The 24114-nt window shown below is 50.2% G+C and overlaps 1 protein-coding gene and 1 long non-coding RNA gene across 2 annotated transcripts in view; one reads left to right on the plus strand and one right to left on the minus strand.

Annotated features, from left to right (window-relative positions):
* The window catches only part of LOC129386216 (uncharacterized), a 71502-nt gene extending 65219 nt beyond the window's left edge, over window positions 1-6283 (minus strand). Inside the window, exon 1 of the long non-coding RNA XR_008613670.2 lies at window positions 6006-6283. This is a non-coding gene — a long non-coding RNA (uncharacterized lncRNA). The remainder of the gene's footprint in view (window positions 1-6005) is intronic.
* Window positions 1-24114, plus strand: part of LOC126536220 (zinc finger protein 704-like) — a 124617-nt gene that overhangs the window by 69038 nt on the left and 31465 nt on the right. The gene's annotated exons all lie outside the window — the stretch shown is intronic.

Consider the following 24114-nt stretch of genomic DNA (forward strand, 5'->3'; position numbering starts at 1 on the left):
AGAGAGAGATACAGCGCCGCTATTTGCTCGCAGGACGTCCGTGCTCAATTAAGCCTCAAATGACTCTTCTGTTTCGCCATGTCCTGCGTGCGCCGATGCCTCTTCCACATTGCTGTTTTCGTCGCGCCACCCGAGAGCTGTAGCCACCGAGCGCTAAACGTTGAAAAGTGACTCGGAAAGCTTGCTTAAGCTCACGGTATCGTAAACAGTTCAAGTGGGTTCGGGAAACTTCCGCATACGCGGCTGATCTCTCGAGTTAGCCCACATTCCCTATCCCCCGAATGGCCTTGACGTCCTTCTGACAAACGCAACGGCCAAACTGCTGCTGAAACACACACTGCACGTATAGGCTGCACACAAGTGCTAGACGACGGTAGGCGTGCTGTATATTTATGTAACTGGCGTTTCACGAACGTTTATGCTTCTTAAGCCGTCGATATCAACGAAGCAGTAAGGCGGTGTCTTCGCGTTCTTTCACTTGTACAATGACAAACAAGTAAACGAAAGAACCAAAGAGAACAGGTCAATCCGGGCACGGCGTGATAACGATCAGCCTCATCTCTATAGCAGTTGCTGTAACCTCCCAGTGAAGTGCAGCATTAGCCATAAAGGCCAGCCGAACTGGCAATCACATGCCACTATACTATTCAATTAAGGGACCACAAAAGCGAGGCCAGGAGACAACGTCTCCGATGGCTGCAAGCTTTCCACTCTCGGCTGCTGTTGCGCCACGTCGGGTGACGCAAGGTCACCTTGTGGTCCTAACGATGAACCTTGAGGATCCCCATAGAGACCAGAAATGACACGAGGTGTGCTCTTGGAACCGCGACTCTGATGGATCTCGAGAAACAAACAAAGAGTTAAAGCGACTCCCTCTCTATGCGCTGTGTCGTAGCGCGCGAAAGACGCTCGGGGACACGGACGTCCCCTTCTGTTCGCACCGCGTTTATAGTCCCGCTTTTTAAGCTCGCCTTAACGAAAAGAAGGTAAAAAAAAAAAAAAAAACGACATCACAAAAGCAGGTTGCCGAGGCGAGGCGGAGTTCGGCAACCTTTGGGGAGGGGATTCCCCGCGCGAGGCACCACACGAACTCGTTGCACCCAAAGCAGAACTGGTCCCGCTTTGCTCGTATTTGCTCTTTGTAATCCTTTCTTTATTATTATTATTATTGAACCCCAAGTTCCTTCCGCGGTGAACCCAGACATTGGCACAGAGTGTAGGCGAGAAAGAGAGACGACTCGCGGCGAAAGAACGGCCCCGGGACGGGTGAGTCAGGGGGCGCAAGCGCGACCGTGCAGTGGCCCGTTTCTCCTTTTGCAGAACATCGCGTGCGCGTCTACAGTCGTCGAACGTAGGTATATATTACTTTGCGGCAGCCGCGATGACCGCACCTCGCACTTCGGCTCCCTTGCCTTGTAAACGCACACCGCGGAGAGAAGAACCAGTTTCCCAGGGAAATGCCGCATCGCTCTGAGAAAGAGATGAGGTCCCGCGAAAGGGAGGCGGATGGAGGCCACGCGGAGACGAGGCGTCCGCGCTCGCGGCCGAAAGCGGCCAAGCCGTTGCATGCGCGCAAGCGGTGGCTGCGAAGCGAAGGCGCGGGAAGCGGAGGAGCTCGTATACTGTTTATGTACTTTTCGCCCGCCCGCTTGCCTCTGCCTGTGTACGTTTATTTTTTCTTCTTCTTTCCGCTGTATGTTTTCGCGTTGCGTTCGCTTCCTGTTTGCACGACGACGCCGTTCGTCCCCTGCTGCATGCGGGCGACACGGCGACAGGATGTTCCCGTTCCTTTTCATTTGTACTTGTTAATGGCACCTCTTTCTTTCGCTCCATCTCTGTTTATCTCAAACTCTCGCGCGGACACACGTCGTGGTCACGTGATTGCTACGTTGTTCTTGCGTGACAAGCTGCCGTCATGGGGTTGTTGCGTAGGGCGACTTCGTCCTCTCCGTCCGTACCAAACGTCCGCCTATAGGTACGACGGGGAATCCGAAAGTATTTGCCCCTATATCCTTCATTAGCCAAAATAAGGTACATGCAGGTAATTACACTATCACTATTACGCATTACATTATTTTTCCACATACGTCCCCACACCGGTTCAGACATTTGTCCCATCGCAGCAATAAATTTGAGATGCCCCTGCGGTAGAATTGTGACGTACGCGGCCTCCCCGAACGCTCATTGCCATGCCAGTCTTCACGTCCTTTGGCGAACTCACAACACCAACACCTCACATTTCTATAAGCGAGACACCTTTCCCCATACGTGGGCTGCATTTCCCTATGGCTTTCGATGGGCGTTCGTCCCTTGCTTCATAAAGAACGAATCGCACTTCGTTGCTCGTGCGCCGTGGACGTGTGAAGCACGACCGCCATCTTCAACAACTGACAGCAGCGCCGTGCCGCGGAGCTACCGGCAGATAAGGCCGGGCCGGTCCAAGAAAGGCCCACCGCAGGGAATGGATATGTTGACTTCGCATTTACAGCCGTAATTTGGCTAAAGAAAGAAGAAATAGGGGCAAGGACTTTCTGATTCGCCCACGTAGAATATACGTAAGGTGCTCACTGTACACAAATGCATTGCAGTCATTGGCATCTTTAAATCGTCATACACAAGCAAAGCGGCATGATGACGGCGATTATCGACACTCCGTTGCCTGACATTTGAGGTAACGAAGAGCCGTGGTTACCAACAATACCAACAATGACTACTGCGCTAAAGAAGCCTCACTGAAGCGCGATCGTTCGCAGCGCAGCTTGGTCATGAATCAGGCCATTTTCGTCAATAAATTGTGAGTACGGCAATTACCCCACGGCCTTCAAATATTACAAATTTCATCTTAAGTTCTTCGGCTCCCTCTGTGCCAGGTATTATCGCCGTATCTATCTTGTCCTGCTAACGAGAACGACTTAAATAGGCAATTTAGGCTCGACACTATGCAGCGCGTGATATCGCACTATGCGGCGAGAGGTTACGATCGAACTCGATTTCCTGCGATATTATTATTGGTTTGCACTGCAACGGTAGAAAGAGAAGAGCGGTCAAAATCTCATTATACCCTTCTTTCATCTGCTCACTGCCGAATTAGTTTTGGCTGCCTAGGGTTCTCCAACGTGCACCCGAGTCTTGCGCCGACTCCATCGGAATGTGGCGGCCGGGAAACAAATCCGCTGCCAATTTGGACAACGCCCTGTCCACTGAACCATCGCGACAGGTATATGAGGAGATACGGTCGCTCCTACATGCAAGCTCTCTGGCTCCTCCTCCATCACCCCCTCCCCCACCCACTCTCCCACCGCCTTCCCTCCGTTCAGTCAGACGTGGAAGAAGAGCTAGATGAGCATCAGACTGCTCGATGTCGCTGGTTCCGGTGAAGAGCGACCGCGGTAGAGGGCGACCATGCCAATCCTCCAGAGCCGCACTCACCGTTTGCTAGCGAGAAAGGGAAAAGCCAGTGTCAAAGAAAAAGAAAAAGAGAAAACAACGCCCGCGCCCTCGGGCAGCCAGGAAGTCCGATAATTATAGGGACGGAATGGCCGAGCTTTTCCGGCGCGCACTCGGACGCAGGACGCATATGCAACAAAGCCGCCACCATTGCCATGCTCTCTCTCTCTCTCACACACACAGACACGCGCGCGCGCGCGCGCACACGCACACACACGCACACACACACGCACACACGCGCACACACGCACGCACACACACACACACACACACACACACACACACACACACACACACACACACACACACACACACACACACACACACACACACCTTTACAAACGTACAGGGCAGTGATTTTATATGGGAGCTCGCGGCAGAGATACGCAGAGCAGAGCTTGCTCTCAGGAAAAAAGAAAAACGAAAGAAAACGAGAGAGAGCGAGGAAAAGAGGGGGGGAGGAGTAAAAAAAAAAGGAACAGTCGACCCTCCCATTTATTTCGCCGCACGCCCTGCTTTCTTTCTTTTTTTTTTTTTTCGCTGTATATCTGCGTGCTGCCACTGTTGAAATTGCTTATTGCAACCGACGCGCTGCCACACGCCCTGCGTGAGTACGCGATATATGTGAGGTTCACCCAAGCTGTTTCTGGACCGAGATCTCCTTGGTGTGTGCGTCTGTGTATATGCACGAACTCGTTGGCTCGAATCGCCGCGCTTTGCACGTGCGCGGGCTGATGCCGAGACCGGGGTGCGTGGCGAGCGAGCACCTGCGAACGTTGTTTCCTACAGCGCCGCCTCGACGCGCGGATCAGCCGCAATGAGCATGCCGTGTGGGCGCCTGTTTCTCTGTGCCAGAAACCCCAATTTATAAGCAGCCTTCACGCGGCCTTCGCGCCTTGTTCGGAACGTCGAGGCTTTTTGCAGCTGATTTTGTACGCTTCCCGTTATGTATACGTTGTTGTGAAAAGGGTAGCACAGTATAAGCGGCGTCTCGGAACGGTTCACGCGTGGCTGAATACACGCGGAGTTCGATATTTATGTTCTTATTCAATATCGGGGTTGGGAAGGAGAAGAGAGAACGGTATTACCAACGGATAACTATAAGAATGTGGCGCCAATGTTGAAGGCTCATGCGCCACGAAGCATACGCTTTTTTTAAAAGCAGGCATTCTTCGCCTCTTCGCCATTTATTTCGTCTCGAAATAGCCATTTAGCTATACATTCAGCGCACACGACTATATTCAGACGCAAGTTTAGTCATCCTGCGGCTTCTTCGGCGACTCGCGTGAACACGAAGTCGAGGCTCATTACAACTTTGACGCCTTCTTTGAAAAACGTCCAGCTCGCGCCACAGTATACAGGGTGTCGCAGCTAATTTTAGCCAGAGTTTTAAAAATGTGCGAATGCCACGTAGCCGGTCAGAACGACTGTAATGTTGTTTGCCGTCGCTTGGAGATGCTCATTTTTTTTCCTTCCGCCTAATTAGCTAACTGGCATTAATTAATTAATCAACTTATCAAATGTTATAACTATATGAAAAGCGTCAATGAGAAAATTGTAGAGCGACATGAAAAACACTCGATGCCGTTTTCTGTTGCTCAATACGTGATAAATAAAAGTGTTTTTCCGAGCGTGAAGGAAGCCCGGGAATGCACGCAGAGTGCCTCGAGCGGCCAGTCGAGCGGCAATGTTGCGTGCATTTAAGGGCTTCTTTCACGCTCAGAAAAACACTTTTATCTATCATGTATTGAGTAACAGAAAACGGCATCGGGAGTTTTTCGTGTCGCTCTACAATTTTCTCATTGACGCTTTTCATATAGTTATAATATTTCATAAGTTGATTAATTAATTAAGACCCTAATTATCTAATTAAGCGGAATGAAAAAATATGATTTGAGTCTCTCCAAGCGACGCCAAACAACATTACCTTGATTCTGTCCAGCTACGTGGCATTCGCACATTTTTAAAACTCTGGCTAAAATTAGCTGGGACATCCTGCTATGCGATGGTTACGACAGGTTCTGTCTACGTTCTAGTCGTTTCTTGACCTCCTGGTCATATCCTGCGCATATCCTGCGCTGATAGCTATACTATGTGTTCGCATTTCCGACTCGCCCCGGGTCAACACTTTACTATTACCAAATGTTATTGATACCGTTGTGTGAGCTTGGTGATCGTATATATATAAATAGCATGCCACCCGCTTTTTTTAACACCTTAGCTGGCACTTAGCCCAGCGGCGAATATTAAACGTTAACTTGGCGAAGGTCCCGTCTTCTTCCTCTCGAGAACATGATTCACGGTGTAATCAAGTCCAAGCTGACGCGTCTGCACCACTTACCCAAACGCCCGTAATCGTTGGCATCGCATAAGTGGACAGCCCACCGCGCCTCAGCGCGGGTTTGCTTCTAGCTAACCAACACCGGATTAGCGTTGCGAGATATGATCAACGAAAAGCCCATTCACCGCCCGTGTTTTCAATGATCGTGCTCGTCGTCAGTGCGCTCCTAGCCCCCGGAGGAAGCGTATGGAAATCAAACAGCTTTATATGCGCTTACCTGGGAGAAGATGTCGGTGCACTCTGTTCTGTTCGACAGAACGCGCCCAGCTTTGAATTGACGCCGAGACACGCGAACTAATGGCGCGTTCACAGTCCAAACCGCGTCCCCGTGCTTCTGTAATGCACAGAACTGACGTGGGCGGCTTCAAACTTCCGAGGGTGTTGACCCCGTCTCCTCCCAGCTGAAGCACGCGGTAGCCGCTGATATATGTGGTTGTTGCAATAAATAAACGCCGGCTGGGATCACGCCTGTCTACAGGAACACTGGAAATATTTGTATTCCCCCGAGATAAACATCTCCATGCCGTCGTTGCAAATCGTGATGTCGTACACGAGGCCGCCTTTTGGTCTATACCGCAGATTAAATCCAATGGCATTGCGCGCCACTCGCGACCACGAGTATTCATCATGCGCGCAGAAAGGTGCACACCTGTCTTTCTACGGTATTTTCTTTTTTATCCGACTGCATATAACGCAGCACGCCGCTTGCTCGTACAGTTTGCTTCCTGTATCGCTAAGCTGGCCCATGCTGTATTTTATCTGGAGATAAGACGCAGCTAGAGTAGTCGACCGCAGTGTGGTTTCGACGCATCATCGATCGTTTACATATAAACATGCATTGTCGCCGCTATAAGTGGACGCGCCCGCGGGAGCTAACACCGTGGGCCGACGCCGGCAAGGGAAGGGGGCGGGGAGTTTCATGTAAGCACCCCTAACTACTTCGGCTAGTCTGCGTGCCATACCTGATTGGGCATTATGCTAGATGACCACGTACGGGCATAAAGTGTGCGGCACCGTTACTATATACCAGGGAAAGAAACAGAAAGAAACAATTTTTGTACACTGAAAAACCGCTCCGATGTTTGGCGTACCATGCTTGAATCCATAGAGCGAAACAGTATCGCATCGCCGGTCTGCTGAAGCAGCTTCAGCCGACCAGTGTTACCAGACATAAGCACCCGTAGCTAGCTACGTTACGCTGATGAAGTCATCAAGAACGACTACTTTATGAAACCTGCCATCCCTTGGCCGTGGTGCGGCCAAGTTCGTTCGTCCGTTCTTCCCGCGGGCCCTGCGTTTTCATATCATCGTTATGCATGACGGCGCCGCTTGTTCGGTGCAGTATAGGCGGTGCGGCGCCGGGCGTATTGTGAGCCGTTGTCCGAGACCGCAGCGGGTGTTACGCAGGCTTTCGTGCCGTGCCACTACGTTCGGCCTTTAGTGCGCCGCAGCTGCAAGGGCTCGCATGCTTGGACGCGTCCGCACTCCGGTGTACCGAGGTAGGTGCCGACGGACGATATGCTAATGAGTACGGACGCGCAGCACGTTGACGGCTATCATGGCGCTGGTGGTGGTGATGATGATGACGGATGGACGCCACTCGGCTTGACCGAAAAGTAAAGATAAATAAAAAGTAACAGGGTGGAAGAAGTAACTGCGGTAGAAGCGGAGGCGTTAGTGCGCGTGATACTTGGGCGAGGAGGAAAAGCCGGGCGGCTAGCGCTGTGTGCGTGAGCCTCGTGATGCAACAGACACGCACAGCAGCGCAAGCGCAGGCTGCAATGCCTGCAACCCGCGGCGGTGGCAATTATGCGCGCGGTTACGCAATTCTTTAGCTCGTTGCTGTCGGTAGGCTGCCTAACGCGCTTGTCTCTCCGGTGGTCTCATGTGACAAGCGCGTGTGTAGGGGAGGGGGGGCAAGAGAATCGAGCCGGATAATCAGAGTACAGGAAAATTGCATCTCCTTTCATCCCGTGTGTTGTACAAAAACGTAACAAAGTGCAAAAAGGAAATAAAACAAAAAAGAGCTTCCCCTCCGCCCCCCCCCCCTCTTTTTTCTTTTCACGTTGCAGAGCAGCAGCAGCGCGAGAAAAGCGGCGTGCGTGCATATGCGTGGAAAAATCCGAGGGAGTGGATGCCGCTTGCCTGCCTACATATATAAGTGCGCGTGCGTGTATGCCTGGACGACCGTATATACGTGCACGCAGTAATGACCGTCGTCGACAGAGAGAGATATTGCACTTTCCACGAAGATCTGACCTCCGTCCCCTTTCGGGGAAAAAGAAATAATAATCGCCCTGCCACGCTTTGTCTATCCTCTCTATTATTATTATTTTGTCTCACTCTTATCCACTCGCTTATGGCGCTACTTTCACTCTACGCGACCATGCCTCGCGCCAGAGCGTTCGCTGTAGCGGGACCCGTTAACGATTCCTGTTAGTGCAGGCCGAAGGAAGGCGGTTGATTTCACGGAAGCGCGCTTGCGGGCATTCCCGCAAGGCAGAGTCCTCTCGAACTTGAGGCTTTTAATTGTACGGGAGTGGTTCGTTTCTAGTCATGCAGTGGGGCACTCTGGTATGTTGGCGCACACCGCGGCGCAGTCGGTCCTTTCGAGTTATCGATCCGAAGTGTGCAGCTCGTGGAGAAGCTGCACTATACGCTGTACCTCTTTAATTTTACCGAGGTTTCATTATGTAGGCGGCGCCGCCTGAATGCCTTCACGGAGAGATGCGGGACACCTGCGGTAACGAGAGCGGTGAAATGAAACGTATACAACCCAGCGCTCTGGAGATGTCTGTGTACTTGGGGGGTTGAGAGCGTAGTTCGCGGAAACTTGCGCCGTTAAATCGCGTCGTTGTTGCACGCGCCTCATTGGTCTGCGACTTGGCCGAGAGCAGCGATTCGAGAGAACGGACAAGCGTGTATATTACAATACAGGCTGTGTATAACCTCCGGACGGATCAACACCTCTGGGTTTCGAAAAGGTCAACGTTCGAGGCCTCGCTCACGTCTTCTGGCAGTCAACAACGAACTTATCGGCAAACTATGGCGAGTCTTTCACTCGCCCCTGTGCAAACATGTAGGTATATATAGCATAGGCTAAGGCAAAATGATGACACTGAAAACATTACGACCACGTATCGTTAAAAGATTCTTCTCTAACAATCAGTGGCGCTTTGCTTGAACTGTATGCAGTCGAAAGTTAATTAGAAACTACGATGTACAGAGACAAGTCGACCACACTGCGGTTGGGAAGATACGCCATCTGTTCACAATCTGCAAACAATGATTGGCGGGGAGGTATATGCTGGATGTCGTGTTATATTTTAAAAACAACACAATTGCTTCTTTTTTTTTTTTTTGCAGCTGACAAGCTGAAACGTAGCTATTTTGCTTTCTTCATTATCCGTACATTTATAAGGAAAAGTGGACCTGAGAGCTGCATATGTAACATATACAGTGCAGGTAAAATGTAACGTGTACTGTGGACTTCGAACCTTGAAAGCGCTGTAGATCCTTGTTGCACTCTGCTTACTGAATTCAATAGTATTTGTGGTAGTGAATGCAAAGGCTGTCTTGCTTTTCCAGGGCACATCCAGGGTACGTGTCTATGTCAAGTGTACAAAGCACAGCCAAGTGCATTTTTATCAGCAGTGAGGTGCTGTGATGCTCCGGCATATGGCAGGATACAACCAGAAAAATTGCGAAGGAAAGCCGAATCAGCGCATGCAGATGTACATAAAAAGCACCACAGAGAAAGTAAGGTTCTTTAGCCCGACATGCAACGCGCATTAATAGGCATGGCATTATTGTGGCAGCGTATTATACCTGCAAGGGTAGCAATCTCAGAGGAAGCACGTTTGCGAAAGTCATAAGAAAAAACTGGAGTTTCGTTTCTGCTCGACGTTTGCTTGCGCTGCATGCCCACGAGAGCACTGTATACGAGCATTTGCAACATAAGGTTTCCCAAGCGTCCAAGCGACATCTTATTTTGTCGCTCATTGGGGGTACTTAATTCTGTCGAATAACCCCGGCAGATCGATACCTGGAGCTATGCCCGGAGCTTGGCATGTATTTTCGGAACTCGCGTTTATGAACCCCGAGACTCGCTGAAAAGCGACAACATGGAACTCGCATCGCTTTTCGAGGCGTTTCAGAAGTGGCGTCGGAATGACGGGCCCCTATATCACTCGTATGTGACGGCCGAAATGCGCGTCACGTCGTTTCTGCTTTATAGTCGTTCGTGGGCGTATATAACTTCAGCCGGAATTATGCATGCGCCGTCATCGGACTGCGCAAGACGAACACGTTGGGCAAAATACGTATTGAAAGTTCAGTCGCGTTCGACGCAAACTGCAGCGCGATATACCTGCAGTCGAAGGGGTTCCATGGAAGACTGCACAGCGGCGCAAACATACGAACATCTGAAAATTTAAACACCGTTCCATTCACCTGGTGGTATACTTATTTCACCAATTTCTCATATGTCGGCGCACGCGCGCAATCTTCGATTCCCGCCTCTGACCACGGCACTGAGCCAAAGGGCAGCGCGCAGTGAACGCTTGATAAGCCAGCACTCGCGCCATCGCCAAATGTCTTTCCGTAATCGCGCAAGCACCGCTCAAGATGAGACGAAGTAACAAAATAAGCTAGTGGATTTAAGAAAAAAAAAAGAACGGATAAGAAAGAGCTGAGCTGCGCATGTGTGACCACACGTATATATATATATATATATATATATATATATATATATATATATATATATATATATATATATAATGGCACCGCTGCAGGTGGGACGAGGAAAAGTGAGCCGGCGGCACGTGATGCAACTCCCGCACAGTTGTGGACCCGACACCTCTCTGCGCAGAGAGGAGTCACCGGAGACGCATGCCAACTCATTTCGCGGTCTGCTCTTTTCGAACAGGTGGCCGTGTTTTCCGAATCGTCACGTGCGAGCGCGCGAGCGCGTGCCAGAGGGAAGGCGCGCCGGCGGTGTAAACACAATCACGGCGAATGACGCCTTTAGCGTACGCTCGTTCGGGTTTGCTGCGCGCAAAGGAATGGCCACCGTGTCGTGCTCACGCGATGTATACGTGTGCGCGTGGTGCATCATTCGGGACTTGCTATAAAAGCTATAGCATTAATCGTTGGCGGTGGTGTCTGTTGGGAAAAGGAAGCTGCCAGACACACAATTCCGCAGTAACCTTTCTCGCTTTTCTGCTATTTTCTATATAATATTTTCTGTATGAGTCGGATGTTTTATCGAGCGGCGCGCGAGGCCTACAACGCCCGAGGGACGCCAGACTTACAGCACACTTACAGAGACGTAAATAATTAACCAGGTCAATCTCGAGCTTTAGCAAGCGAGTTGCCATGGGACCCGTGGACACAGCGTTGCGTTAGGCGATTCGTGTGTCTCAGAGCGATAGCCTGTAATACATCAGACGCGTACGGTCCATGCCTCTATTTATTGAGTGGTTGATTGAGTGAAGTAAGCGTCCCAACTCTGCTAAGAGACTGCAGCACCTGTAACTAACGACTATGTTTATCGCTAACATTTTACTATTTATTGATCTGTGGTGAAATGCTATATACCTACTTCTGCAATGTCCCTGCTTTAGAGGCAGATATATATGTAAATAAAGGAAACAGCGGATCACCGAATCACACGCCGTTTTGATATGCATGCGGTTAATTATGTTTTACCAAACATGGAGTTCCTTACCGCGCCGCTACAAAATTTATGTACGCGAGCGTTTCTGCATTTCTGCGCGCCGTCTAAATTAACCCGGCTTGGAATCGAACCAGCGACCTCGCGCTCTGCTGCGGTCTGGTTACCTGTGCATCTCACGCACGTATAGAGGAGGTGACCCGGTGAGGGCTGCGCATGCATGCCGGTGCTCGCGTGATCAAACCTTCGAAATTGACTCGGTTCTCGAAGAGCACTACGTACATAGCGAGGGTTGAGGTTCTAGCGGTGACGTCGCATCTTTCCTTCTACCGCCTTTGCGATTTGACAAATGGTCCTTTGCGGAGAACGCTTAATAACGAGCGCCGACCGTTACCTACGTAAAGAAGTCACGTGAAGCACACTCGCGAAAGCAATGTGTGCCCTCTATATGTTCGAGACTTGGACCCATCCAAACATACACGCGCGCGTGAACGGCATATATAAAACACCCCCTCACACGCGTAATTCGCTTGTTCGTGTTTCTTCCGCACACTTGGCGAGGACAGTCCGCTTTGCGGTGTGCTCGGGCGAATGAACACAAAGGTCAGTGCGCATTTGGCCACATTCGGGCACGGCTGGGAGCCAGCGTATGTATGCGCGCGTCCTTACTAGAACAGCCGAAAATGAAGCCGGTGCTCCGAGTTCGACAAGCTTTCGTCCCTCGAGCTTAGTAAGCATACACGTGTTTCCGTGTGTGTTTCTGTAGATCACGCGGTGCCGAGGACGAGTCACGCAACCACGGCACACGCCGCATGTTCGCCGCGCGCGCTGAGCGGGCCCTTGCTCAATAAGCCTACAGTGAACGTCACGTGCCCGCCTATATAGCCTGCACGCAGAATGCTCGTGACTCATTTCGTCCTAGCCGCTCATCAATATTGAGTCCGCTGGCACATTAAGAAAGAGGAGAAAATGAACAGAAAAGGAGAATGGGCTTACACAGCCCTCCCTGCAATTACAGGTGTACGGAACGAGCAGTTCCGGTACGCGGCTCGCGTGTCGTGAAATTCAACTTCTACCGGTAGTCCATATACAGAAGCAGCAGCAGCAGCAGCAGCAGCAGCAGCAGCAGCAGTAGTAGTAGTAGTAGTAGTAGTAGTAGTAGTAGTAGTAGTAGTAGCAGCAGCAGCATACAGCTGACAGAACGGTCTCTGCTGCTGTATTTACCCCGTCAGACACGTGAGCCGTTCCATCTGTGCTTTGTGACCCACCCTTTTGAAGACAAAGCCAAGTCGGCCAGCGTCACGTCGCAAGGCTCGGCAGCCATTTTTTCCTTGCGCGTCCAGGCTTTGTCAGGTCGCGCATGCGGCAGTGCGTCGCGGAGCAGATTGCTCGCGCGAGCTGCAGAATCGCCTGCTCGCGTCAAGGCCTCGCTCGCCGTCACGGCTAGCGCGCGGCGCACGCGCACGCATGGCGGCGCATGGCGTCACAATGGCATGACGTCACATGTCGTCGACGCCGTCATCGGGCATCCCCCGCCGCCGTTTGCCGCGCGTCGTCTGCGAGCGCTCGACAAAAGGGCGACCGCCTCGCAAAGAGCGAACGACATGTTGTTGCTAAGACCGCGACCTTCGCGGTAACCATGCTCGTCCAGATACGCACGTCTCCCTCGTGGTCCCGCTACCGGCACGCACGCACGCACACACGCACACAGCACGCACGCACGCACGCACGCACGCACGCACGCACGCACGCACGCACGCACACACACACACACACACACACACACACACACACACACACACACACACACACACACACACACACACACACACACACACACACACACACACACACACACACACACACACACACACTATATAGCACGTGTGATCATAGGAAGTGGCGCACGCTGCGACTACCATCTTTCAATACAAATGCGCGCTTTCTGCGTAGGTCGCACATTTTTTATTTATTTATTTTATTGATACTGTCAGCCCATGACGGGCTATTACAGGAGTGGATGTAACATACATAAACAGAAGTGCATTAGTGCGATTGAACAATGCACTAAAAAAATTTAAAAAATGAAGTAGCACTGCTGATATGAAACACATTAACAATTAAATACAGAGCACATTTTGACTTATTATGTCACAATATTACTACAGAACATCAGGGTGTATCAGGGTACATAAGACAATGTATTGCTTCCAAGAATGCATTAAGTGATATTATTTGGACAATTGAGTCAGGCAAAGAGTTCCACTGCTGAATTGCCCTGGGAAAAAAACTATACCTGAAGCAGTCATTGTGCACTGTGGGAGGAGGTATATACATGCTGTGTCTGTGCCGTGATGTTTCCTGTGTCTTGATCTGGAAGTACTCGTCGTATCTTATTTTGACATGGTTATGAATTACTAAGAACAGGAATTGAAGCCTTTCATACTCCGTACGTTTTTGCAGAGGTGGAAGCTTTGCATGTTTACACAATTCAGTCGGAGAGTGAAAACGGCGGTATTGATTAAATATAAACCTAGAAGTAAGGCGCTGGACCTTCTCTAGTTTTAGACAGTTACTTTGGGTGTAGGGATCCCATACTATTTTTGCGTATTCAATTATAGGCCTTAGCAAGGTTTTGTAAGCTATACTTTTAATTTCAGGGGAGGCACAGTGCAGGTTACGTCTCAGCCCCCACAATACTTTGTTAGCTTTTGCGCAAAGCTCATATACATGAAGATTCCAACGCAAGTCGGGTGTAAATATAAGACCTAGGTATTTATGTTGTTTAACTCGAGCAAGCTCATGACCGTTGATACTGTATGAGAAATTTAAGATATTCTTTTTTCTAGAGATGGACATAAAAACCGATTTAGTTGGGTTAAGCTGCATTTGCCACCGATCACACCAGTCCTTAATTTTCTGTAAGTTAAGCTTAAGGTCGGCCTGATCACCTGGTGACTCTATTCTCTTGTACAATATGCAGTCGTCGGCAAACATTCTTATTTGGGTAGTGATGTCATTTGGCAGATCATTTATAAAAACTAAGAATAAAAGGGGCCCTAAGACACTACCCTGGGGTACCCCAGATACCACGGGAGATAAACTAGATTGCTGATGTCCCAATTGAACATATTGTTCTCTATGTTCAAGGTAGGAAGTGAACCACCGCGTAAGAGAAGAATTTTTGAAAGTAACACTGATTTTAAGTAAAAGCTTTTTGTGGGACACCTTGTCGAAGGCCTTTGCAAAGTCTAAGAATATTATATCAGTTTGGCCGCGGGCATTAATTGTGCTAGAAAGGTCATGCACAAGCTCAGTAAGCTGAGTGACGGTGGACAAACCTTTGCGAAAGCCATGTTGACCTGGAAAAAGTAATTTATGTTCATCTAAATAGGTGAGCAGATGCTTTGACACAATGTGTTCTAGCATTTTAGAACAGGTGCTCGTGAGCGATATCGGTCGGTAGTTGCTAGTGCCAGAGGTTGGGCCACCTTTATGTATGGGCACAATTTTTGCGCGCTTCCAGGCAGTGGGAAACGAGCCACTGGAAATGGATGATTGAAAAATTAGTGTTAAAAACTTGGATGTCCATTCGGCATATCTATAAAGGAATTCATTGGGGATTTCGTCAGGACCGGGACTTTTTTTTATATTAACGTGAAGAAAGAGATTGAAAACGCCCTCTTCTGTAATCTTGATATTCTGAATGGGAAGTCTGTCTGCATAATCATTGATGGTAGGCAAAATACCGTCATCGATGGTAAAAACTGAGGAAAAGAAGGAGGTAAATGCCTCCGCTTGGTCCTGGCTACTTTTGTCTGTGGGCATGCTACACGACTTAGCCGTTGGATTCAAGTACCTCCAAAACTTATCTGGGGCTTCTTTGAGAAATCGTTTCAGTGTTGAGTTATAAAAGTTATCTTTAGACGTCTTCAGGTTATGCCGGAGCTTTTTACCTAAAAGATGAATGTCATGTTTCTGTTCGATACTAGGACGGAGGGTGCAAGCCTTTCGCATACGTTTAAGTTTTCTTTTTGTGTGTATTATTTCCCGAGTTACCCAGGGGTTTCTTTTTCCTACACGTTTAGAACGTTCAGGAATGAAACGTTGTATGCAAAATGTTGTCATATCATGGAAAAATTTCCATAGTTCCTCAGTAGTACCAGATGATCTGCACAACTCCAAAAAAAGAATAATATGACTGCTCCAGATGTTCCAGTATTGCCAGGTCATTGGCGGCTTTGAAGTTTGGAATCAGGAGTTTCTCGTTCTCGCGCATGAGATTAGCACACACATCTAGTGACATCATAACCATTTTATGATCAGAGAGACCTTCATAGCACGTGTGATCATAGGAAGTGGCGCACGCTGCGACTGCCATCTTTCAATACAAATGCGCGCTTTCTGCGTAGGTCGCACATGTGCGTATAAGTAGCGGAAACGGAGAAAAACAAAAGCAAGAGAGAGAGAGAGAGAGAATTATCCGCTTCCTAATCAGAGGTGAGTGGTTCCAAGCAGTTAACAGGCTGGCCGTACGTTTACGCAGTATATATAATCTGTATAACTAACCGGGAAAACAAGTATGATGACGTCATCGCGACGGTCGGAAACGTGAAGGCGACACAGAGCGCTACTTGCAGCTGTCCCAGTTGAGCACGTCGTGACCGCGATATCATCAGCGTGACAGTGATCGACGAAAACGTACAGAGACGATCATACTCAACGCTTTTTCCAACTTTTTGAAGCTTTCCTTGAGCTATCACGGTGTGCAATATGCCGCCCAGCTTTCCCAACAACGTGTATTACTCGAGAAACGAGTTCGTGGATTTTCGCCGCTCGTGTGAGCGTATAGACTGCTGCATGCCTTAGTGCATCTGCATGGTCCCATGCGGGAGAATCTGTACGATAGCCGAGAACTTGTGGCGCATATCGAGGACTCATTAGGCGACCTACGCTCGCGGAAAAAAATATTAAGAAAATCCTTACATCAGCCGCGATTATGCGAAGGCTGCGTTGCACAATCGCACGTCTGCTGCGGTGTACTTGTGCAGTTGTGCGCTTGCCATCCACCTCGGCAGGTTCGGCGCGCGCATTGCCATATCCTCGAAGCCAAGGTCATGAATGTCTGAGCGATCCGATTTGTCCCCGCGTGAATTGAATTGAATTCTGGAGTTTCGTTGCCGAAAACACGATTTGATTATGAGGCACGCCGTGGTTGGGGACTCCGGATTAATTTTAACCACGATGGGAATATTTAACATGCCCCCAATGCAGATGTGTCCCCGAGTGAAATATATGTTGCGTCGTTACAGAAGCCGGCTTCTCCGTAGAGTTAGCCTGTTTATTCTCTTTGTTTTCGTCTTCTTCAGCAGCTGTTAGGCGTATCATTTCACCGAAATTTCGTGGGGTCTATTGTAGGCATCGTCACCTTGCTTTTTTTTTTTTTGGCAAATGTTTGGACCCTCGTGAAATGTTTGGAGAAAGGAAAACTTTTCCCACTCAGGATATTCTACCCCCGTCCGCGATGGTGTTATGATGTCGCACCGTCATTGCTGTCGTATACTGTCGCAATTGTTCCGTCACTGTCGTCATACCGCCGTACTCTGTGTCTTGTCGTTATCCTTCTCACCGGGCCAGCTATCGCTCTCTGTCGTATGCGGCCCTGAATTTTTTTTTCTTTTCGGTCCACGAAGTGCTCTTCCGAGGACAATCCATCGTCTAAGCGACTCGGGCTATAGTATAGCATGCAACTAATCTCGTTGGGCGTCGAATCGGCCGCTTGGGCGCAAAAGGCACAGTTTCGTCTCGTCTGCAAGGGTCGAAATCGGCGCGCATGCAGCAATTTCGGTCACATCCGACAGCGAGGCACGAGAGGTGAAAACAAGCTCCCACGCGCGCACCTGTGAGCCGGTGCCGCGGTAACCGGCGCTATACACAGTGGAGGCAGCAAACAGGGTTGGAACACCTGTGTGCGTGTGCGCGCTCCGTGACTTGTCTCTTGCCCGACGCGTAGGCGTCGAGAGCCGCTATGCGTCGTCGTGTTGCTTGAGCATAGAGCGCCGGCTACATCGCGCGCTTTGCCGTGAAACAGGGGTGTCGCGTAGCAGGTATTCCCGGAGGGCGACCGGGAACAGCTGTCATAAACGAGTGCGGTTTAGGCTCGGTTATAACCCGTTGATCGGCCTCTATCGCTGCTGCATTATACGCGTCGTGTGTTTTCGGTGGCCGCGTGTATATAAAGGGGTGGGAGGGGGGGTCCGGTGCCTGCTACTGAGCACTTACTTAGGTGTGTGGCTGAGTATCTGCAAGTTATGTCGGCGTATGAGGAGCAACACTCCATTTGCCCCTCCTTTTCACGCACCGCTTGTGTTCATTCGGGCATTGTTGCCATTCGGGCACTGTTGATAATGACTTAGCATCTCCAGCTGGCGAGTAGGGGAACCATCAGTATGATGCTGTCATGGTGGTACTCATAGAGACACGTATATGGATATAAAAATAATAGGTATAAAAATATCTGTTTCATATATTGAAGAAGCTTTTGCCGACTCAAGGTGCACCATGTAGCATATAGTTACCTTTAAAGGTAGTGTCTGTACAAAATTTAACATACTGATAAGAATACAAATGGTTACCGCTCTGGCGTTGAGACTGCAGATGGTCGTCGTCCGTTTGCGTTTCTTTATGTGCATACATACGCGACTGCCTGCACTTACTCTGTTTCAAGGCCAACTTGCCACTGTGTGCGCTGTCTGCGTTTGCGACAGTTTCCGCCCTGCGCGACGGTCTTTCTTCTCTTCTATAGACCTTTTGTTTTCCCGCTTTTTCTGTTTGCTTAATGAACTATCGCCGTCTGCGCGGAGTCGAAGTCACGAATGACGCTCTCGCCCGAAGCGTCATTTACGACTCATCAGCGCCAAGGGCAAAACGAGGGGTTCTCATTGTCTCGCCTACCGCCGCTTTCCTCCTCCTCCTCCGTGTACCCTTAATTCCGCGCCAGCAACATCACGGTCTGCAGGGCATCGAATGAGAATGCGCACATGCTTCGCACAAGCTCTGCTTTCAGCTTGGCACTCACACATGCGCGCTCAAGAGGCTCACACATATACACGGTGGGTCACGAACTAGCGAGTCACGCAACTAATCTCACACTTCGAACCGCGCATATAATAACGTGTTCGACCTACAAAAGCGCGCACTCTTGTGAGTTTCTTTATCGCACCCGCTCAGATTCGAAGACTCGGTGGAGAGGTGGAACGAGAGGAAGAGAGACGCCGGGAAAACAAAACGCGCGCCTCGGGGTGGCAGTTCCCGAGGCGATCAATTCTATTGTTGCAGCGGCCACCGAGCGCTCGAAGAGCTCCGCCGAGTAATAACGACGTGATGATGGCGGGTGGGAGGCGTGGATGCCGAGGAGCGAATTGGTGGCGGCTGTATGGCGTTCGGCCCAAAGTTCGAGGTGGGACGGCGGCAGTCACAAGTAAGGCCGCGCTCCCCCCCGTATAGATGTAGGCTGCGGTGTGGCACAAGGCCTGCAGCTGCTGAGGGCATCGCTGGAAGGAGAGGGTTTAGAGAGAGAGAGAGAGAGCGTGGCCTTTGCGATGCGAGCTGCTGCTACCGCCTTGCAACGGCAGCACAGGACCAGCTAAAGCAGCACCGGCGGCATTCCAGGGTCGGAGGAGCTCGCACACGCGCGCGAAGGTCGCTGAAATTCTGCGCCGCGAGCCGAAGAGAAGCCGTTAGGTTTGAGCGCGGCGGGCGTGCCCTGCTCTGCAACGGCGTCACCTTGCCGAACGGCTTATTAACTCGACTGCGCGACCGCCGCCGCGGGCTTCGACTGTAGTATACACACACGTATACGGCGCACTGTCTCTATAACCTTAACGACCTCCCCTTCGGCGTCGTTCTTCGGTTCAGTCGGCCAACCTTGCCGTCACAGAGAGAACCCCGCGGGCTCGAATTGGGGTCGAACCGGCTTTACGGCGTGCTGTGCCCGAGTGCTGCCTCTCGGCCAACAACCCTTTCCTGCCTCAACCACACAGTTAGTTCCCACTGCGCGACTCAGTTTGTTAGGTAACACTTTTTCTCTCTCTCTCTCTCTTCCAGGGGATATTCCGGGCACCGCTTGCGGCTAGACACAGGAAGTCTGTACGCGGTCGTTGTCTTTGCTGCGATATATATGTATATCCATGCCTGCCCGAGTTACGGCAACGAGCAAGTTCGAATGGCCAAAGGCGGTTGGCAGCTTCGGAGTCGCGCCGATCGTGTGTCAGCGCAGGTGAGCGCGCGAGTCCTTGCGTGGCTGTCATAGCGCGCGGGCGCGTGCGTTTGGAGTCTATTGGCAGTGTCTTTGGCACCGAGGCAAGTCGTGGTACGAGAGAAGGGCGTGGCGTCCAGCTTCCACACGACGCATACCAGTAGAAAGTGAGCTACATGCCGTCAGCCGAGCTGTAAGAACGTCGTGCTCTCCGCGCGTAACAGTTGCTCCTTTAGCGCTGGGCGGTGGCCTTCTGTGTCGCTGCCGGCACTTTTGACAGTGTCCAAGTGGACAAGGCGAGTCATCAATTTCCACGCTTTTGCAGCGTCCACGCAAGCCCTATTCCATCGTAAATATGTGATCTGTATGGTCACTCCTTTTCGGCTTTTGACACAGATGACGTGCTGTATATATGACTACGTGTAGGGCTCACATCAGCTCGATTTGAACCTCTAAAGTAGGTTGCCATAGATGACTGGACAATATAGACTGGCCTCATCGGAACCCCTTTTTGATGATAGGCGCATCTTACCGCATTATCTCATTTCTATACTTTGCCTGGACATAGGGGCATCGAGGGTAACGTTCTAGCAGACCAGATGGCCACATCAATTTCATTGCATACAGTTAATCCTGCTGCTTCGGTCCCTGTCACAGACCTGAAGCCTTTTTTAAGAAGGAAACTGCGAAATCACTGGCAACGTAAGTGGGACGCAGAAGTAAATAACAAACTGCACGTGATCAAGCCACAATTAGGGTCTTGGCCCTCCGTAACAAAATCACGGCGAACAGATGTCCTATTCTGTCGCCTCAGAATAGGACACACATTTGGCACACATAACTTTTTACTCACTGAAAATGATCCTCCAACCTGCGGTAGATGCGGGGAGAGGCTGACCGTCCTCCACGTCCTCCTGGAGTGTCGGGCAGCCGAATCTGAGAGAAAGAAACATTTTCTACTAGCATACCGGCAGCAGATCCCCCTTCATCCTGCAATGTTACTCGGCCCAGAACCGCTATTTGACACCAATGCAGTCCTAAGTTTTCTGAAAGATGTTGTGTTGCATGTTGTTAGCCCCACATGTTCGTAGCGTCTCCTCTCTTCGGAGGATGGCGCTTTGATAGTTCTTTTGTATAGCACGTGCCTCTAGGCCCTTGTGTTTCAAGGGCTCCGGTGAGGCAACAGTGCTCCAGGTATTTTTTATTATCTCATATATTTTCTATTCTATGTCATTCTTTTACGATGGATTTTATTGTTCATAGTATACGTCATTAGTCATCGCCATAATTTTATAGCAAGTAGATATTACGCACTTTACAGCGACTATTTTTAGGCCACTTTACAGCTAAATCACATCTTCCATAATACATCGTCAACTTTACCACTTGTCATGGCGCTCTTTGGCCAAACCTGGCCCTTGCGCCACAAAACACTACACATCATCATCATCATTTCTATACTTGCACCATTTGTGTGTCTCTGGATTGCTTCGTGAGGTAGTGGTATCGAGCCCTGGTGGCTTTGTAAGAAGCGCAAAACGTGTTCGTTAAATCGTATCTCCCAGGAAATAGTGAGACACGTGCTGCTACAGCCATGATCTCGTGCTAGAAGCCTGTAGAAGGACGTCTGTATGCAGCTCATAGTGCCTGTCTCAAGTTTTACAATATAAGAGAGAGAGAGAGAGGGGGAGGGAGGGAACACGAGTCGTATTAAAGTTTCCATTGCCTTCGCGTTACTGAAAGCAAAACACCGACAAGCAAATTAACGTCCTTAAGCTCTTTTCTTAAACCAATCTAACTTATCTATTCAAAATTTCCTTTGCATATATCACTGTTTCTCCTGCTCACAATCTCTAGCCACCGCCCATCTTTCTTCTTGGTTTGCGAATTATGCACCAAGGACCTATAGGGCGGTTTATTTAACGACGCAGAGGGATCGATTCTATCAAGTGGCTCCGATTATCGCACAGTAGCTGGCGCAGCCACAAATACAACGGCAGCACAGAGAGAGAAAACGCGAACACACGGGACAAGGCGTATACAGTCGTGAATACAGCGTGCCGAACAACGAATGTGTATAAATAAAAGAAAGCCCCCTTGTAGCAGCGGCTCCACATACATCGCACGAGTTGGGCGGGACATAGCGCAGATCCGAAGCGCCTCGATGCATCGACGCGGAGAAACGATTATAGACGACCCCGATTGCGGACGCGGAGGAAATAATCGAATAAAATGAAAGAAATAGCGAAGCCAGAAAGCGGATCACCCGCGAAGCGAGCAGGCGATAACGATCGCGAAAGAAAAGCTGCGCGCTACCAGTCAGTGTGGCGCGCCGGTTTCACCGGTAACGAGCATACATAACCGGCTCGCTCGCGCACAAGGACGATGGCCGGGGGCCCGTCAGCGGCCGACAGGGTCGGTTCCTCGCTACTGCCGTCGGCGGCGGGGCTTGTGTCACGTGTCCTCGGCGGAAGCATATGCACGTAAGTGCGTATGTGTGAACTGGTGTATAACACGGATCTTCTCATACTTCAGAGGAAGGCATGGCGGCTGTAGTGTGTGCGTGAGCCACCAGACGGCGGCTGAGCGAGCGCACGCATTGGCAAATTGTAGCATGCATTGGTGGAAGTAGGGGAACGACAAAAAACGGAGACGTACAAAAACAAAGTTCACAATAGGGGGTCAGAAAATTTGGTTATGGTAATTCATCGTCGGATTTCCTCTTCTTATTTTTTTTTCTTTTTTAACCTAGGTAGGACATTAAGCAGTGTAATAGCAAGAGCTTGGTGGCACTACCCACCGCCCCTTTCCAAAGGGGACACTCATAACATCCATCCGTCCATCCATCGCAGTGCATGGATTTGTATTTCTGCCTTCCGAAGTCAAGGGTCTTAAATCTGAATTGTCAACCTCAAGGCCAGCCTTATTGCAGATGAGACTCGTTTTAAGATAACAACAAAATACAAAAGTGCAGTGAGTGACAATATTAAGGTAGCTGATTATATATATATATATATATATATATATATACACACACACACACCACCACCACCACCACCACCACCACCATCACATCAATGCCAGCAAAACAGTCACCGCCATCTTTGTGCGAAGGTCGGCAGTCGAGGCCGCTGGGTGCGGACTTATTCGCCCCTGCTTCAACGAGCGCGGATGGCGGCAGCTTACGCAACGAAGGCAGCTACTTGCCGGCTTTTAAACATTCTCACTCACGCAAGTGTCTCTTCCGAGAGTGAGGCACGGCAAGCATTATTATTATTATTATTATTATTATTATTATTATTATTATTATTATCATTATTATTATTATTATTATTATTATTATTATTATTATTATTATTATTATTTGCTATACTTTCAGGCCTTCGAGCGACGTTGTCCGAAACGTTGCCGAGGCAACGCGCGAGGAGTGCTGGAGCTCGCCCGCATCTCATGTGGCAAACTGCGCCAAGGCGAAGGCACACCGCAACAGGGCGTCGCGTCATGCGGCTACGAACGTCATGCATTCGCTTGTTGCGCATAAAGAGGCGACGGCCCTGCCCGGCCAGACTCCTTGTCGCCTTCTCGTTCGAGGTTGAGGGGGACGGTTCGAGAAGCAAGAATAGGAGGAGGAGGGGGGGGGGGGGTTGCAAGCGGCGACGCCGGCCTTCCGCCAAGCGCCGTCGCTTCTCTCTGCATTTCGCAATGCTGCGCTGCTGCTGCTGCCGCCGTTGTCGTCATGGCTTGCAAGCGTCGTGGCTTCGCCAAGGACGGATGCAGCTGTCGTCTCTACCCCTTAGCTCCCTCCCTTCGCATTCCCGATCGGTTGTGCACGCACCCGTATGTCTCCTCCTTTCTTGCTATCTTCACGCTCTCTCAACCGTTGACCGGCGATATGTGCGAGTGTGTTTTAATAAGCACCGACGAACACCGCTCTTAAAGAAAAACAGCCTAGAAAGAGGGTGGCGAGCGGGCGCCTTTGCGACATCAACAGCCCGCAAACTGGGCTGTGGTGTCGGTTCCTCTCTCCTTTCTTTTCCTTCCGCGTACATTTCCACTGCCGATCGTAAACAGCGGGCGGCACGCTAGGGGAATCTCCTGTTAGAAACAACGACACCGTTTTGATTCGGGGGTCGCTTTCCGCGCAGTCGCCGTGTGCGGCTTTGTTACTCTCTTTGTCTCCATTGCGCATGTGATTGGAATAATATCGCGAGACATTCTTTGTAGAGAGGAAGCACTGCGGTGATGCGAAATGGCAGGTGCACGGGAGGTGGGTAAGAACTGCGACTCGGTGTACAAGACTACGTGCTGTGCTGTTGAGACTGCTTGAAAATACAGCGAGGGGTGAACAGGAAGAAGAAAAAATGTAGCAGAGGGCCGGATCAAAAGGAACGTGCC

The sequence above is a fragment of the Dermacentor andersoni genome, chromosome 4 (genome assembly GCF_023375885.2).
Source record: "Dermacentor andersoni chromosome 4, qqDerAnde1_hic_scaffold, whole genome shotgun sequence".
Lineage (NCBI taxonomy): Eukaryota > Metazoa > Arthropoda > Arachnida > Ixodida > Ixodidae > Dermacentor > Dermacentor andersoni.